Raw genomic sequence first — 18,342 nt, forward strand, 5'->3', positions numbered from 1 at the left:
GTATTAAGTACATGTTTATTCCATCATGATTTTTCTCCTCTAATCTGGGAGATAAAAATAACAGAAAGAAATATCTGTTTGTAGTTGCATTTTATCCTCTCTGGTCTCCAAAGTAAACTTGAGAACATCACCGATCTTCTGCCTCCTCTTTCTTCATTTGACCCAGTCTAGACAGGACAGCTTTGAGGGGCCCCACAGACAGCTCCACTTCATAGGAACTACTATGGCTTTAGAAACATGTAGGCTGACTCTGGGTATGAATCTGGCACAAAACCAGTATTTTTTTTAAAACCAATTCTATTTCAAAAGTAAGAGAATCAATCTTTTATTAGCAACAGAGGCAAGTCTGAGAGTTGATAATCAAAAGATTGGTTTTCTGAAAGATGTCTTACAACAAAATACAAATAACCATACACAAACCCTAAAAGTACAAACATAGAAGATGAACACATGCTTGGAATCTTTCTATCTTGAACTGCCTTGAAATGAGAAAACTGTGAAATAACATTTATTTTGAAAGATATTCAATGTGAACTTTAAAGGTCTTTTTTTTTTCTTTATAAACGTTTGAAATGAACAGTGTCTGATTCTTGAAGTAAAAGTCTTGGGACTTTTATTGGAACCATTTTGAATAAAACCTTAGTTTTTTCTCCTTTAGTGAGATACTTTGGCTTAACACTTATTGACTTCCCTGCAAGTGCCATGCTCAGTGCTACTAAGTGTACACCAAGCAACAAAAGAATGACCTCTGCCCTCGTGGAGCTTAAAAAATCATATTCTGACAAACTTAATATCCCCCATTTTAAAAACTAAAACTTATATAATACTGCTTTTCCTATTGTCTTATCATTTCCATTTTCCACACAGAAGAAAGTTGAATCCCATAGACAGACAGAGAGAATAAAAAAAGAAATGGACATGCTGAGCACAATTCTTTTTGCTTATGCTGTTGAAAAGCATTTTCCTCTCAATGAAATTTACATAGAAATTGCTAATATTGAAATTCGTAATATTGTCAGATATTCTGATTTTACCTAAGAAGTGTAAGGGTTCATCTCTAGCAATAAAGGAAATGCAAATTAAAACCACACTAAGATTCCACCTCACCCCTGTTACAATAGCCATCATCAGCAACACCACCAACAACAGGTGTTGGTGAGGATGCGGGGAAAAAGGAACCCTCTTACACTGTTGGTGGGAATGTAGACTAGTACAACCACTCTGGAAAAAAATTTGGAGGCTACTTAAAAAGCTGGACATCGATCTACCATTTGATCCAGCAATACCACTCTTGGGGATATACCCAAAAGACTGTTACTCCAGAGGCACCTGCACACCCATGTTTATTGCAGCACTATTCACAATAGCCAAGTTATGGAAACAGCCAAGATGCCCCACCACTGATGAATGGATTAAGAAAATGTGGTATCTATACAAAATGGAATTTTATGCAGCCATGAAGAAGAACGAAATGTTATCATTCGCTGGTAAATGGATGGAATTGGAGAACATCATTCTGACTGAGGTTAGCCTGGCCCAAAAGACCAAAAATCGTATGTTCTCCCTCATATGCGGACATTAGCTCAAGGGCAAACACAACAAGGGGATTGGACTATGAGCACATGATAAAAGCGAGAGCACACAAGGGAGGGGTGAGGATAGGTAAGACACCTAAAAAACTAGCTAGCATTTGTTGCCCTTAACGCAGAGAAACTAAAGCAGATACCTTTAAAGCAACTGAGGCCAATAGGAAAAGGGGAACAGGAACTAGAGAAAAGGTGAGATCAAAAAGAATTAACCTAGAAGGTAACACCCACGCACAGGAAATCAATGTGAGTCAATGCCCTGTATAGCTATCCTTATCTCAACCAGCAAAACCCCTTGTTCCTTCCTATTATTGCTTATACTCTCTCTACAACAAAATTAGACATAAGGGCAAAATAGTTTCTGCTGGGTATTGGGGGGGGAGCGGGAGGGGGCGGAGTGGGTGGTAAGGGAGGGGGCGGGGGCAGGGGGGAGAAATGAACCAAGCCTTGTATGCACATATGAATAATAAAAGAAAAAGGAAAAAAAATAAAAAGTGTAAGGGTTCAGGCTTCATAGTGTTTCTCCAAATAGTCTTTTGTTTCCATAGTTTGAAAACTGACAACACAAAGACAGCTAATGACTTGGCATCCAGGGGTAGAATAACACACCTGGTTCTGATGCCTGTGTTTTCTCTTCCCTCTCTCTATGTTCTTTCTCTTTTTCCTTCCCTGAGGAAATGCATGTATAGAATTTTGCTCAGAACAACACGAAGAGCTAGAGAACATTATCTGATGGCAAGAAAGTAGCAGCTCTTTAGTTTGGGTTGAAAGCAAAAAAAGTTGTTGTCTTTTAGGGTTTACATAAACTTTTTGAACAAATATTCAGATGACATTGTTTGAAAAACAATGAGTCAATTTGTAAATTTTGGAAGTTTAGGCAACTCACTTATCATTTCTGGGCCTCAATTTCCACATCTACAAATTTGAGCACTAAATCAGTGATTCTCAAAGTTTGCTACACATTGGAATCACCAGGGGAGTTTTAAAAAATACTGATGCCCAGGTTTGCACACCAGACAAATTAAATCTGAATATCCCATGGTGGGAGTCACAGATGTGTTGTTTTAAGATCCCCAAGTGATTCCAATGTGTAATATAGTTAGGCACTCACTACAGAAAACTACAATTTGTACAATGTCTTTTCCAGTTCTAGAATTCTAATTTCCATGGCTCTCTGAGCTTCAATTTGTTCATCTATGTTATGAGGCTCAGGCAATTAATAACTAGCATGTAGCTGCAATGCAATCCCAATCAAACTTTGTAATGGTTAATTTTACATGTCAACTTGACTGGGTTAAGGGAACACACGAATAAATAGTAAATCATTATTTCTAGTGTCTGTGAGGATATGTCAGAAGAAATGAGCATTTAAATCAATAGACTGAGTGAAGAAGAACCCCCACCCCCAACATGGGTGGATATCATCCTATCCATTGAGGAACCAGAAAGAATAAAAAAATCAGAGGAAAGGCAAATTCATTCTCTCTCCTCTTGAGCTGCAACAACCATCTTCTCTTGCCCTTAGATATAAGAACTCCTGATTATCAGACCTTTCAACTCTAGGACTTTCACTAACATGTCTTTCTCTTAGGTCTTTGAGTACCATCAGAACCAGATTGAATTATAGGATTGGTTTCCCCAGTTCTTCAGTTTGCAGATAGCATGTTGCAGGACTTCTGCAACATGAGTCAATTGCATGAGTCAATTCCATAATACATTTCCTCTTATACATCTTTATCTCTCTATATCTTAGTTATTCTGTTTTCTTTGTGAATCCTGACAAATACAAAATCACAATAGGGTATTAGGTTGATGTTCATAGGCTGAAAATGAAAAAGATCTAAAACTCAAAGCAATTCTACAAGAAGAGAACAAAGTTGAAGACCTCAGAATTATTAAGCTACAGTAATCCATATATACTAATGTAGGCACAGACAAATAGATAAAAAGAAGAGAAAAATGATTCAATACTTGACCTTCATTTATGTCTTGATTTTTCAATAAAGGTGCCAAAATCATTCAATCAGGAAAAGGAAAGATTCTTAGTAAGTAGTTCTACCTCATACAAACAAAAAATTACTTTTTGCCAGAGGTGTTGCTCAAGTAGTAGATCCACACCATTTCATGATAAAAGCTCTAAGAAAACTAGGAATAGAAGGAAAGTACCTCAACATTATAAAAGCGATATATGACAAACCTACAGCCAGCATTATACTTAATGGTGAAAAACTGAAACCATTCCCTCTAAAATCAGGAACGAGACAAGGATGCCCACTTTCTCCACTCCTATTCAACATAGTACTGGAATTCCTAGCCACAGCAATTAGGCAAGAAGAAGGAATAAAAGGAATACAAATAGGTAAAGAAACTGTCAAAATATCCCTATTTGCAGATGATACGATCCTATAGCTTCAAGACCCAAAAAACTCTACTCAAAAGCTCTTAGACACCATCAACAACTATAGCAAGGTAACAGGATATAAATTAACTAGAAAAATCATTAGCATTTCTATACACTAATAATGAACAGAGAAAGAATATATGAAAACAATTCCATTTACAATAGCCTCAAAAAAAATCAAATATCTAGGTGTAAACTTAACAAAGGATGTGAACGACCACTACAAGGAAAACTATAAACTTCTGAAGAAAGAGATTGAGGAAGTCTATAGAAAGTGAAGAAATCTCCCATGCTCATGGATTGGTAGAATCAACATAGTAAAAATGTCTATACTCCCAAAAGTAATCTACATGTTTAACGCAATACCCATCAAAATCCCAATGACATTCATCAAAGAGATAGAAAAATCTACCGTTAAATTTATATGGAAACACAAGAGGCCAAAAATAGCCAAGGCAATACTCAGTAAAAAAAACAATGCTGGAGGTATCACGATACCCGACTTCAAACTATATTACAAAGCAATAACAATAAAAACAGCATGGTACTGGCACAAAAACAGACATGAAGACCAGTGGAACAGAATAGAGGACCCAAATATGAAGCCACACAACTATAACCAACTTGTCTTTGACAAAGGAGCTAAAAATATACGATGGAGAAATAGCAGCCTCTTCAAGAAAAACTGCTGGGAAAACTGGTTAGCAGTCTGCAAAAAACTGAAACTAGATCCATGTTTATCACCCTATACCAATATTAACTCAAAATGGATCAAGGATCTTAATATCAGATCCCAAACTCCAAAGTTGGTATAGGAAAGAGTAGGAAATACTCTGGAATTAATAGGTATAGGCAAGGACTTTCTCAATGGAACCCCAGCAGCTCAGCAACTAAGAGATAGCATAGATAAATTGGACTTCATAAAACTAAAAAGCTTCTGTTCATCAAAAGAATGGTCTGTAAACTGAAGAGAACACCCACAGAATGGGAGAAAATATTTTCCAGCTATGCATCAGACAAAGGACTGATAACCAGAATATATAGGGAACTTAAAAAACTAAATTCTCCCAAAATTAATGAACCATAAAGAAATGGGCAAGTGAACTAAACAGAACTTTCTCAAAAGAAGAAATTCAAATGGCCAAAAAACACATGAAAAAATGTTCACCATCTCTAGCAATAAAGGAAATGCAAATTAAAACCACACTAAGATTCCACCTCACCCCTGTTAGAATAGCCATCATTAGCAACACCACCAACAACAGCTGTTGGCGAGGATGTGGGGAAAAAGGAACCCTCTTACACTGTTGGTGGGAATGTAAACTAGTACAACCACTCTGGAAACAAATTTGGAGGCTTCTTAAAAATCTAAACATAGATCTACCATATGATCCAACAATACCACTCTTGGGGATATACCCAAAAGACTGTGACACAGGTTACTACTCCAGAGGCACCTGCACACCCATGTTTATTGCAGCACTATTCACAATAGCCAAGTTATGGAAACAGCCAAGATGCCCCACTACTGACAAATTGATTAAGAAAATGTGGTGTTTATACACAATGGAATTTTATGCAGTCATGAAGAAGAATGAAATGTTATCATTCGCAGATAAATAGATGGAACTGGAGAACATTATTCTGAGTGAGGTTAGCTTGGCCCAAAAGACCAAAAATCGTATGTTCTCCCTCATATGCAGACATTAGATCAAGGGCAAACACAACAAGGGGATTGGACTTTGATCATATGGTAAGGCAAGAGCACACAAGGGAGGTATGAGGATAGGTAAGACACCTAAAAAACTAGATAGCATTTGTTGCCCTCAACACAGAGAAACTAATGCAGATACTTTAAAGCGACAGAGGCCAACAGGAGAAGGGGACCAGGAACTAGAGAAAAGGTTAGTTTGAGAAGAATTAACTTAGAAGGTAACACACATGTACAGGAAATCAATGTGAGTCAACTCCCTGTATAGCTATCCTTATCTCAACTAGCAAAAACCCTTGGTCCTTTCTATTATTGCTTATACTCTCTCTTCAACAAAATTAGAGATAAGGGCAAAGTAGTTGCTGCCTGGTAGCGAGGGGGTAAGGAGGGAGAGGGAGGGGGTGGGGTGGTTAAGGGAGGGGTCGGGGGGAAGGGGGGAGAAATGACCCAAACATTATATGTACATATGAATAAAATTTAAATATATATATATATATATATATGAATAGGCAAACCACAGGTTGAGAAAAAGTATTCATGTTACAAAAGACTTGTATTTGAAATATCAGAACTCCTAGAACTCAATGACAGAAAGATAAACAACTCAATTTCAAAACGGGCCAAAGATAAACAGAGGAAGGGGGGTGTATTTCAGTGGTAGAGCATGTGCTTAGCATATGTGAGGCCCTGGATTTGATCCCCAGCACCAAAAAGAGATCTGTAAGACTTAAACAAAACACTGCATAAAAGATATAAAACTAATCAGAGAACACATTGTTAAAAAGTGCCCAAACTCATCAGACTTGCATATAGGAAATGCAAGTTAAAATCAAAATTAAATATTCCCCTCACATTAAAATAGCTAAAAATTTAAAAACTGAGAATACCAAATGTGGGCAAAGATGTAGGGCAACTGGGATTCATACACAATGCTTGTGAAAGTATAAAATTCTAAAATTACAATGGAAAATTGATAGCTGCTTATAAAATTAAACATATACATATCTTATGATCCAGCAACTTCACTCCTATTTGCCTAAGATAAATGGAAACATGTCCATTCCTAGAAAGACCTGTACATGAACATTCATAGGACCCTTATTAATAATGCCCCAAAATGGAGACAACCCAAATGGCCATCAACAGACGGAAGGATAAACAAATTTTGGTACTATCATACTTAGCACTAAAAAGGAATAAACTACTAAAACAAACAACAGTACAAATGAATCTCCAAAACACAGCAAGCAAATGAAGCCAGATACGTGAGTAAGAGGTCTCTTGACATAGAGAAGACTAATTCTTTTGGTGACTTTGAAATATTTATACACCATTAGCATTTTTTTAAATCACCCCATGAAAAAGAAGCCAGTCACAAAAATCTACAAGTTGTTAGATTGCATTTATATAGTGATACAATCGGACAATGGTTGCCTTTGTGTTTGTCTGTCTGTCCAGGAAGAAGCTGTGCAATGGACTAGCACCATCTGTGGGAGAGGGGCAGAAGTGTCCTGTCTTGATTTGGTTGTGGGTCCCCTAGGTGTTCACACTTATTACAACATTTGCTAAAATTCATCAAAGTATACATTTAATATTTGTATATAAACTACACATTAAAAATTTTTAAATTTACAAGCTCTAAAGTTTTACATAAAGACTAAGAAGTGTTTTAATTTTTTAAAAGTCTTCCAAATAAAAGAGGAGATTGAAAAGAGTAATGTTGAACTAAACATTGTCTAGCAATCTAAACAATCATTTAACACTGAGTTTCTAGTTTTCATCTTGTTATTTGAAGTGGTTGGATCCAATAACATGAGTTTATTATATAACTTAGAAAATGAATGCGGTACCTTCTAACCAACAGTTAAAGAAAGAAAGAAAACAATAAGGCCTGGCACTAAGCATGAGCTATACCTAAATGCATAGAACCTTGAGTCTTGACAATGTGTTGGCACATTCACTTTGTGTATTGAAATTGTTGGCAATCTCAATGAAATACCTTAGAATTGAAATTTTAAAAAAATAGAAGTTTAAGACATGCGACACTAAGTACCACATTCTGTACAACAAATTCTGTGAATAATCACACAAAAAACATGAAAATATGTGCATGAGGCTAAAAACGTGAAAACTGGTTTAAATATATTAAGATTCAACAAATCTCCACTAAGAAGTTCTCTGGGAACAAAGTCCTCTTCTTCACTTTCCCTCCTTTGGTCACACACACACACACACCCCTGAAGCATGGGGAAAGGCATACACTTGAATGACAGGTCCCAAAAGCAGTGTTCCTGCTGACCTAGCCTCAGGTCTAAATGGCCATTGTAGACAAAGGTGTAGAGCTAGCACCTCAGGCTTGCTCTGGTAACACCAGCCTTCTTTATGGCTTTGCACGTGGCCTAGGGATGCTGCCTGTCTTAGGTGATGAGCCTTGAATGCTCTCCACACCCTACTTCCTGTTCTCATTCTGTCAGGGAAGCCCTACCATAGGTCCAGGCACTCTGATTAGGCATTACATATAACACAAGGACCTGTTTATGTAAAGCTCTTAACTGGGCAAAAGAATGCATGTATTTATACAGGATAAGCCCAGTACCTAACACATTATGAAGTAAGTAGGTCCCACATACGTTTTCTAGACTAGGGGGTTCAGTGGGTGAAATCTGGCCTCACAGTGCATTGTGACAGTTAGAGAAGTAATTATCTGAAGAATATCCGGCATTCTAGGTTGAATACCTGCGCCTTTTCCCCTTTCTCCTAACAAGGGCATTTTTCTTCTTTGGGGCACTATTCCTTTTATTAAACAACTTCATGTCATTCATTTTAACCACAACCCAATCCTTTTCAAAATAGAAAATAATCTAGCTAGCAAAAGGCTGATTCACTTTAATGAAACTATGTTGTGGTTCATGTGTTTCCTGACCCAGCATCTTAGCCTGTTTTCTGATGCTATAACCTACTACCCGAGACTGGGTAATTTATAATGGAAAGAAGATTATTTAGTTCATGGTTCTTGAGGCTGGAAACTTAAGATCCAGTGACTGCACTGGTGAGGGCCTCACGCTGCTTCATAATCTGGCAGAAAAGCAGAGGGACAAGTGGGTATGTGTAGAACAGACAAAACACAAACCCACTTTCCCAGAAGAGACATTAATCCCTTTTAATGGACTAACATCCACCACAATGGCAATCAAATTTTAACCCAAGTTTCAGAGAGGGCAAACCAGATTCACACCATTACACCTGACAATAGATTTCAGACACTTCTGAGTTAAATGCTCTGTGCCCTGGCGTTTGATAAGCATTCCAGAGTGATTTGGAAATACTTGTGTGCCTGTGACAACAACAACATGAGTATGTGTGCTCATGGAAAAATGTGTGTGTGTATATGTGCATGCGTGTGTGAGAGAGAGAGAGAGACAGAGAGAGGAGGGGAAGAGAGAGGGAGAGAGATTTTGTTTAAATCTTACTGTAGGTGCTTTTCTACTTTCGAAAATATAACCTGCTCAAAACCTATGGGAAAATTCACTGAAGAAATTAGAATAGTGGACTTAAATGTTCTAAATTCATTCTTAGAATATTAAAAAGTATAAGATTTCCAATTGTAACTCATCCTTTGCAATTGTATTTAAAAGTATGAGTTGAAAATATCCACAAGATCTTTCATTTTCTTTCTTTGTTTCCTTCACACAATCAACCTTCTTAAGTCTAAAAAGTATCCAGTCAGAGCTAGTGATTTTCATATTTTAGTAATTGAATCTCGTCTAACCTAATAGAATATTCTAGCACAGGAGAGCATAGCTCAGAATAGAAAACAATGAAAACCACTAGAGCACAAAGCAGGGTGCCTTGGGTTGGTCATTTTCTTTGTGAAATTTTTCAGCTTTATATTTACATGTAAACATGCATTTACTGAGTCAGAATAAAATTATTGCTTAATGTAAGCCATGGTCAAGGAAATTTGAAGGTCACTGCTCCATGTAATAGCACAAAATGTCCACTCACCAACAGAGGAGAGAAAAGTCCCAATTTGGTGAAAGAGCAGGAGTCTAGGGGCTTAGATGTATAGACCAGCAGGAGGTCCAAACCAAATAGGAAACTCCCAGGCTGTGCTAAAGAGAGGTTTCATCAGTTCACTGAACATGAGCTTAGTGAACCTTGTGAGGGAAGAGGGCAGACCAAGGTCCTCAGCTCCCCAGAGCAGGGACAATTGCCATAATTGTCAGAAACATGTCAGAAAGAACCCAAATTACCTGGAAGGAGTGATGCAAAATATGAGGCACAAGTCAGGATTCTATTTATTCTGTAACTATATAAATATTGCACTATTTTTGATAGAAAGGAATCTTTGAGTACTTCAGTAAGTCATCGCATGGAGAAATCTACAACTACGATGTCCTTGTAATCTGTTCCCCTCTCACAAAATTTTAATTGAACCACACCAATGTCATTTAGGGTGACAGCAGGGGTGTGGTTGGGGACTGTGTGTGGTCTTTCCCTTACAAACAAATTCCTATTCTCTAAAGAGTGTGAGGCAGAGACTGGACAGGCTGTTAAGGGCTTATTCCCTGGAGCTGCTGGCCTGGAGGTGGAATCTCATTCTCATATTTTTTTAGGATCTGAACTTGCCAGCAGCCAAAATGTGCCCCCCAAACATCTTCCCATTAGAATGTTCCTGCAAACCCTTATTTTCTTGCCTCTTCTCTCTCTCTCTGATTTTTTTATGCCTCTATCCATCTTTATTCCTCTTCTGATTAAGGAATTTCTTACATATAGTTACTTGCAAGATATAGTTGAAATTCACCTCTTGGTTAAGAGAGAGCTCAGAGTTGGAACTGTATAATATTGATGTTTTCCTTTTTAGCTTTTCTGTCATTAAAAATGGGCCTCTGGTCTCCCTGTCCAGGACTTGAATTCTACCTCTGCATCCCAGTCCTGGGATTGCACAATTGTGACAAACACAGACTTCCTTGCCCAGATCACCAAATAGTGTTCTTCCTTTATGTCCCCTGCTGTGTCCATCAGCCTGTCAGAACCTCCTCACCTCTTGCTGATCTCCCAGAGTCAAGCTAGTCTCTGTGACACTAAATGCTAATGTCTTTAGAACATCCCTGTCTCTCAGACTCTCTGATTCTGTTTTAATATTTCCCTACATTAAATATTTACTTAACAAGCTACCCCAAACTTAGTGACTTAAAACAGTGATAATCAGACACTAACTTTCATGGTTTCAGCAATTCAGATCAGACATCAGGAACAGCCTGTCTCTGCCCAATGAGGTCTGGGGCCTCAACGGAAAGATTCAAGGTAGAGGGCAGAAATGATCTGAAAGCTCATTCACTCCCATGCCTGCTGTTTGATGCTGTCACTTGAGGACCTCACTGTGTCTGTTGCCTGTACCACCCACACATGGCCTCTACACATGGCCTCTTCATATGGCAAGGGCTTCCTCACAACATGGCAGCAAGGACTAAGGGCAAGCCATATAAACTGCATTCTTTTTATGACCTAACTAGGCTCCCTTAACACTCAAGTCACACCGTATGGCTTCCCCTGTATCACACTCACTAAGGGAGTTTCAAGATTCCAGAACAAAGAATATTAGACCCCCATTCTTACACCTTCTTGTAAGAAGATCATGTGTGGTGAAAAGAAGCCACCCTTCCCTCCCACATACCCCATCAACCACAGGGAAATGTCACCACCCTTGTTAACTCCTTTTGTCAAACTTTTCCTAAGAGGAGTCTCTTGATATTATGACCAGGGTGATCTCCAAGCAGGAATGTTTCTGCAATCCCTTGTAGTCACAAGGTGGGTTATGATTCCTGAATCTGCCTTTGCCCTCGGAGTCTGTGAGGCAGATATGGCAGGCCTCATTTTACCAGTGAGAAGGGAAATAACTTGCTCAAAGCCACAGAGCTACGTTGGGGCAGCCAGTCTGATGTGGAATCAGATTGCTTTCTACTACCAACTCCCCCTGCTAAGGGAAAAGCAGCACCCCACAGGGAGCTGAGCCAGGCTGGGGATCAGACAACCCTGGCTTCAAGTCCTGCTTCGACAGCTTAGTGGCTTTGGACAAAAAGCTTAATCTCCCAGGGTTTCAGTTTTCTTATCCTTGGAATGAAGGCAATAAAATCCTACCTCTTGGGCTGAGTTCCCACCATGGAATTCAACACTATCCATAAAATGCCACAGTCAGTGCTGAGCACATCTTTGACATCCAAACAGTAACTATGAAGTTAATTTTAATAAAGACATGTGACCTGACAGCTCACGAAACACATTCAGCAGAGCCAGGTTCTCTTAAGAAGACCCTTAAGAGCAGGGTGTGGTGGCTCATGCCTATAATCCCAGCTATTTGGGAAGGAGAGATCAGGAGAATCATGGTTCAAGGCCAGCCAGGGCAAAAAGTTAATAAGACCCCCATTTCAACCAATAAACTGGCTGTGGTTGTATGTATCTGAAACCCCAACTACTTGAGCGACTGAGGTGAGAAGAATCACCAGTTGAGGCTAGCCTGGGCAAAAAAGCAGGAAAACCTTATCTCAAAAAAGCTTTTGCCTGGATAATCCCAGCTAAACTGGGAGCCAAGGTAGGAGGATCTCCATTCCAGGCTAGCTGGGGCAAAAGTACAAGACCCCATCAGAAAATAAAGAAAAAATTCTGGGGACTTGGCTTAAGTGGTAGAGTGTCTGCCTAGAAAGCGTAAGGCCTTGATTTCAAAGCCCAGTACAGGATAAACAATTCTTTAAGAAGTAAATTCTGATCCAGCTCCAAAAATCAGAGGAGAAGGAAGCTTTGCACCTCTATATGGTTGGGGACCTATTCTCAAATCACATTCCATCATTTCAGGTCTTCCCTTATTGTAAAATATTGTCCAGTTTGAAGATGAGACCTTACAAAGGGAAACCTAATCTCCAGTGCCTCTAAACAAACATGGGTGAATAGGATACAGATTACTAATTAAATCTCTAGCTCCACAGGCTGAAGGAGGGGGAGGGGACAGGGAGGTTTGCTTTGTTGCCCAGGGCAGGAATCAGGTAGATGACTTTCAGGTGGCTGAGCAGGGCAGGAGGTTAACATAGTTGTGAGTTGCACTTAATTGCCATTTAAATAGAACTTTGCATTCTGTCCCCTTCTGTGTGGTGGACCTAGGTCATTGAAAGGCCCTGTGTTTTGCTCATTGTTTAAGAAAACAGAGTGTTCCACTGGAAAAGATATCTGAGTATTAATGAGAGGCAAGTGAAAGGACTAAATGAATCAGTGCTTATCATAGCTGAGAATTAAACCATGAGGGCAAGGACAATCTCATGCTAGAATCCTACAAATGACCTTGTGGATCCTGAGCAAAAACCCCTATTACTAGAATTCAGAAATAGTTTTCTGAAAACTCTTCTGTCCCATCTTGGGCTTGGTTCTCAAGCTTCCAGTTCTGCTCTCAGGGCCAGAAGGACAGCAGATTCACTCATAAGAAAGCTCAAGGGATATTTAAAATTTACAAGCCAGTCCTCAGCTCCTTACCAGGGTCAAGTTCTCATTCCTGTCAGCAAGAGGCCTGTGTATAGGGCAGGACATCTCAACTGATCTCTGCTTTGCTGGTTGCAAATCCAACTTGCCCTGTGGCTGTTCAAAGTGTTGATGTCTTGGCAGCCAGAAACAGGGAGACAGCTCCATTTCTGCCAGCGCCTGGAGCCCAGCTTTAGGGCAGCTGGCCCTCCTCCCTTCAGGATGGCGTTGGAATCCTCAGTGTTTGCACACGGAGCCTGCATTGACCCAGATGTAACGTGTGGCATTCTTCACTCAGTAGCAATGGGCAGTTCAGACTGTAAGTGACCTTCCAGGGTAACTAAGGCCCAAATCCTCAATACAGAGGGACTATCTCTGCCCTAGTGCTGTCACTAAATTAAACAGCACTTTGTATGTTCTGAACCTTGTTGGTCTTCCTGGTCTCCTGTGTTCTGGTGAACCCTGTCTGGAAGTCAGGGCAGATGTGGCTGGTCCCATTTCACAGATGAAATCACTGAGACCAGACAGCCATGCCACACAGCTAGTTGGCAGCACAGGTAGGACCCTATCTCCCAAATCATCTTGGCTTCCCCTCCCAGGGTTGAGTGCTTTCTTTGTTATTTTCTCTTCCTTTCTGCCATCTTCTTCTGAGTCCCCTTGCCCTTTCCTCTCCAATCCCTCTCTCCCTCCAACCACTCTCCTTGCTCCTTCTTTTCTTCCTTCTTCCCCCTTTCACCCCTTTCTTGCACTCTCATGTTCCAGTAAGGATTTTTTCAGATGGGATTGTGAATCCTTTACAATCATAGCTCCAACTTTACCATTCATCCAGCAATTTAAACCATTCTCGCAGGAATTCTCTGCCTCTCCATGGCTCATTTTCTCCAGTTACAAAATAAGGATATCATATGCATAGTTATCAGGTACTGGAGTTGAAAGTGTTCATAAAAGCCAGAAGTACCCAAAGAAATATTCCTGTAAAACCTATAGAAAACTATTCATATAAACTATCTCCATAACCTCATCAACTCTCTTTTCAGATCAAATCGATGTGGAGTTTTTTACTTTATCTTTTTAAAATTTGAAACTACGTTAGGCTGGCAACACTGGAGTTGTAGCCAAACCAATAATTTTCTCCACACATCACCACTTCTACTTGGGGCAATACAGAATAACTATTCCAAGGATACAGCGACGAGTTGTATCTGCCTGGTACTATAAATAAGAATGTCTCAGCGATTTGAAGCAGCAGTATTAAATTTTCTATTCACAATCCAGCTTAGGAAGACAGTAACTAGCCTCATTAGTCACCATGCAGTGTTTCCTAATAACCCCCTCACCTCAATTTCTATTGATTTGCAGATGTTTAGAAGAATATCTGTTATTGAAATCACCGTCTGCACAGTGTCTGATCTCATTTCCTCCCCTCCTGTGAAAATTAACAATAGGAAGAGGCTATCTCATCAGTGCCTGTCTCCAGTCCCCAGACTGGGAGACAGCTCACATGCTTAGAGAACACTGGTTTAATATATGAGGATTTGAATGCCTCCATCTTAATTTAGAGAGGCAAAAAGGGCAATGTTTCAAAGCCATGCCTTGGTTCTTAAAAGTAGTATTTCCTTTTTTGTAAGTAAGAGTCTGGATCATTGCAGCCCCATCTATTCTAAGAAACTCCAGATTCAAGAGGATCCTGTTGAAATTGTCATTTCCAGAAGGACAAATGTCTACAGGAGAATGTCACTGGATCATTTCAAGGAACTGTGTTTGGTCCCACATTCATGACTCTTCAGAATCTTTTTCTAGATCTTCTTAAATTGCAAGATTCTTGGAGAGTGCTTCAGCTCATTAATTGAATGAACATAGAGAAATTTCTATTTTGAGTGAATACATGCTCAAAACATCAGAAGAAACTCATATCATTGGAAGGTGCTTGCCTGAAGTGACCAATAATGTCCAAATAGGGCAATCCAGTTCAAGGCCATGTCAGTGGTCATGTGTTAACTATCCTACTGCACAGAACTGACCTTCTGATGCCCAGGTTTGTAACAGCTAAATATTTAGGAGCCTCATTGTACTGCTCCTGATTTTATTCCAGCAAACTTAACCTTGGCTTCATCTAGCTGGACCTACCTGAACACTGAACAGCTGCCATGTAAAAGTGGCCTTAGGTTGCCTTCACTTCTTGCCCAACTTGGATTATAGTCTTTTCTGTAGGGCTTGGAATTTAATAGTAGGACCAACAGATGGCCCGGCCATCCAGCCTGCTACTGGCTCTTCCTATGGGCCATTTAGAGACTCTTCGGGGTTCTTTTTGAAGCAAAGAGGGAAGATGGCTGCTGACATTTGGTCCAGTGGCATCTCTGAAACTTTCCTAGTCTGTTCATCCATTTCTCTAAAGTATCTTTTTCAGTACCAAATACTTACCTTGGAAAGTAGTTGGCAAAAGGCTCCAGTTTAACAAAGAACCAATAGCTAATCAGCTTAGAGAGGAAGGCATTTAATCCATCAGCCTACAGGTAATTCTCCTAGCATTTGTAGCAAATTCTGTACAGCCTGTAGAGATGCTGCCATAGATTTGTTCTTCGTTTCAGCAGAGCACTGGAGAGCCAATCGAGTGGCATCTCAGAAGAGGCATATTGGTGAGAGCGCTTGTTGCTAAGAAGTGAGCAACTTTTGTACCTTCCTGGTTTTCCTCTTCATCACTGGCATGGGCCTCTCAATGCCTTCCAAAGAGGCCAAGGCTGAGTCAGATTCCTGCTAGGACAAAGTCGCATTTGGTTTCCTGGGAAGTAAAGCCAAATTGACTAAGAGGTTGAGGATTTAACAATGGCAAGGGAAAGAACAAACCAGATTTCAGTATTCTTGATCTTGTACCATCTGATGGATGCCTTCCAAGGGTCCAGAGTGATACGATCAAAAGAAAAATGTGCTCTCTTCTTCAGAGAGGGTGCTCTGAGAAGCTAATATCCATGTCTGGGGATAATACTTGCTCTTCCAAGGGTGTGTCAGACCCAAGAAGAAACTTGGGAGAAATGGATGTCCTCTGCTCCTGTGTCTGTTACAGATCTCCAGATAGCCCTAGGAGGACCAAGGTGCAGACATCCATATGTGTAGTTCATTTTTTCAGACCTTTCTTTTCTCTGTTACCAAACCAGTTTCTCTGCTTTAGCATCTGTAACCATTTCTGGTTAACATCCATGTTTCCTTAAGCAATTGGAAAGCAAACCAAACAAATGTAGAATTTCTAAGCAAAGCAGAATCTGGTTAAAAAAAATTGCCATCTCACCTAACTCACCCTAGCGTGTTAGAAAAGACCACAGAATGAAGGCACAGTGCCGGGGCTGCTGAGTCAACAATAGGAAAGAACTGCTCATGCTCAGAAAACCACAACAGCCCTATTAAATGGAGTCATATTTTCTCACCTACCCATTGTCATCTCGATGTTTCTCCAGTTCAAGGAGAATAATTGGCCCCAGTGAAGCATCTATCCTTGGCTTGCACATCCATCCATCCATCCATCCAGTCATCCATTAATTCATTTTTTCAAACAACAAACATTTATTTAGTACCAACTTACATGCCAATGGTTTTCAATTTCATACATCCTTCCCTTCATCCAGAAATTACTCTTTTACATAGAGATGGGCTAAATATTGTCTTAGATACTGGTTACATGAAGATTTACAAAACAAATTCTATAACATTAAAAATTTGTAGTCAAGTTAGTAACTTATCCTCTATTCATTCATACACTTATTCATTCATTCACACATTCCTTTGACAAATGTTTACTGAAGGCCTAGAGAGTGCTAGGCACTGTGTTAGATGGGCGGAGGGAGCAAACATTTTCATCCTACTCTTTCCCACCTTCTTTTTAGTTCATTGTATCCCATATGTATCACCACAACTGCCAAGCACAGGGCAAAACCAAGCCTGACAGCTTTCTAGGTTTTGTGTGTGTGTGTGTGTGTGTGTGTGTTTATTTTAGGGTGAAGGAAAGTAGACTTCAGGGAGTGGGCAGGGTTATTGAATTATTCTATAGTATTCTTCTAAATACACATTGGGATCATTCAGGGTAAGATAGAAGAAGGCAGATAATGGATTCAGGACAGTACAGAATAAATCTTGAATGACAAATACTATGGAGCAATAAGATGAGCTGTCTCACAAAATGGTGAGATGTGAGATGTCATCAGAGATCAGGTAAGGATCTGCCAAGGACAACACAGATGCTACCCAGAAGACTTCTGACCCCTCTCATAGACTGTATTTCTACTCTGGGACGTGATGATCAAAATAAGCTCCCTGGCACATACTAAGTGTTCAATAAATATTTGTCCAATGAATGACTGAATAAACATTGAGCCATTTATTGGGCCGTAAGCTCCTTGAGGATACAAGCTGGGCTTTTTTTATTTCATATAGTCCCAGGGCCTCTGTCCCTTTGTAGTGCTGTAGGGAACAGTCTGAAGTTTCCCGTCACTCTTCTTTTACTAGTGTAGGCATGAATGACTTTTCCATGATATTTATCCACCTGGAAGATTCTCTCTACAAGGAAAGCTCCCTTTATAGGAATCTTTCAGTCATCTTTTTGTTAAACTCCAGGTTTTGCTTTTTTCCTTGATTAGCAAAATGTTGGCCACCTCTTCCACCACGAAGTCCTAAGTAATCAGTGATCAAAAATTTGTTTTGGTATCAACTAGAGAGGCAAAATAACTATATAAAGAAACCAAATAATGCTTTCCCAAGCCAAAGACTGAAGTTGGCTTTTGGTTTAGCTCTGTTTGGGGTTATTTGTGGCCCTGTAATCCTCTGGTAGGTAATAACCAAGAAGAGAAGTCTTGATGGCCACTGGAAACTCAGTGATGGGTCCACAGTGCTATTAGCCAGACACCACTGCCTGAAAGGAGGTAGAGACAGGGAGCAAAAGCCAATTTTTAGATTCTTGGGCCATAAGCCACACCATAATTCAGGTCATTGTACTCTGCCAAGGAAGTTTATCAAAGAAGAAAACAGACATTTTCTGACTCTGGTTCTCTCAGAATGTTAATGTTGGGAGTCAGGCTGGCTTCCTCCCTCCTGGGAAGAGATGGTAGAACTTTGAGAATTTGATGGTTTGGTAGTACAGAATGTGTGGCCTA

The 18,342-nt window shown here is 39.8% G+C and overlaps 1 protein-coding gene across 1 annotated transcript in view; it reads left to right on the forward strand.

Annotated features, from left to right (window-relative positions):
• Positions 1-18,342, forward strand: part of Ankfn1 (ankyrin repeat and fibronectin type III domain containing 1) — a 418,857-nt gene that overhangs the window by 181,348 nt on the left and 219,167 nt on the right. The gene's annotated exons all lie outside the window — the stretch shown is intronic.

Source organism: Castor canadensis, chromosome 11 (genome assembly GCF_047511655.1).
Source record: "Castor canadensis chromosome 11, mCasCan1.hap1v2, whole genome shotgun sequence".
In the NCBI taxonomy this organism is placed as follows: domain Eukaryota; kingdom Metazoa; phylum Chordata; class Mammalia; order Rodentia; family Castoridae; genus Castor; species Castor canadensis.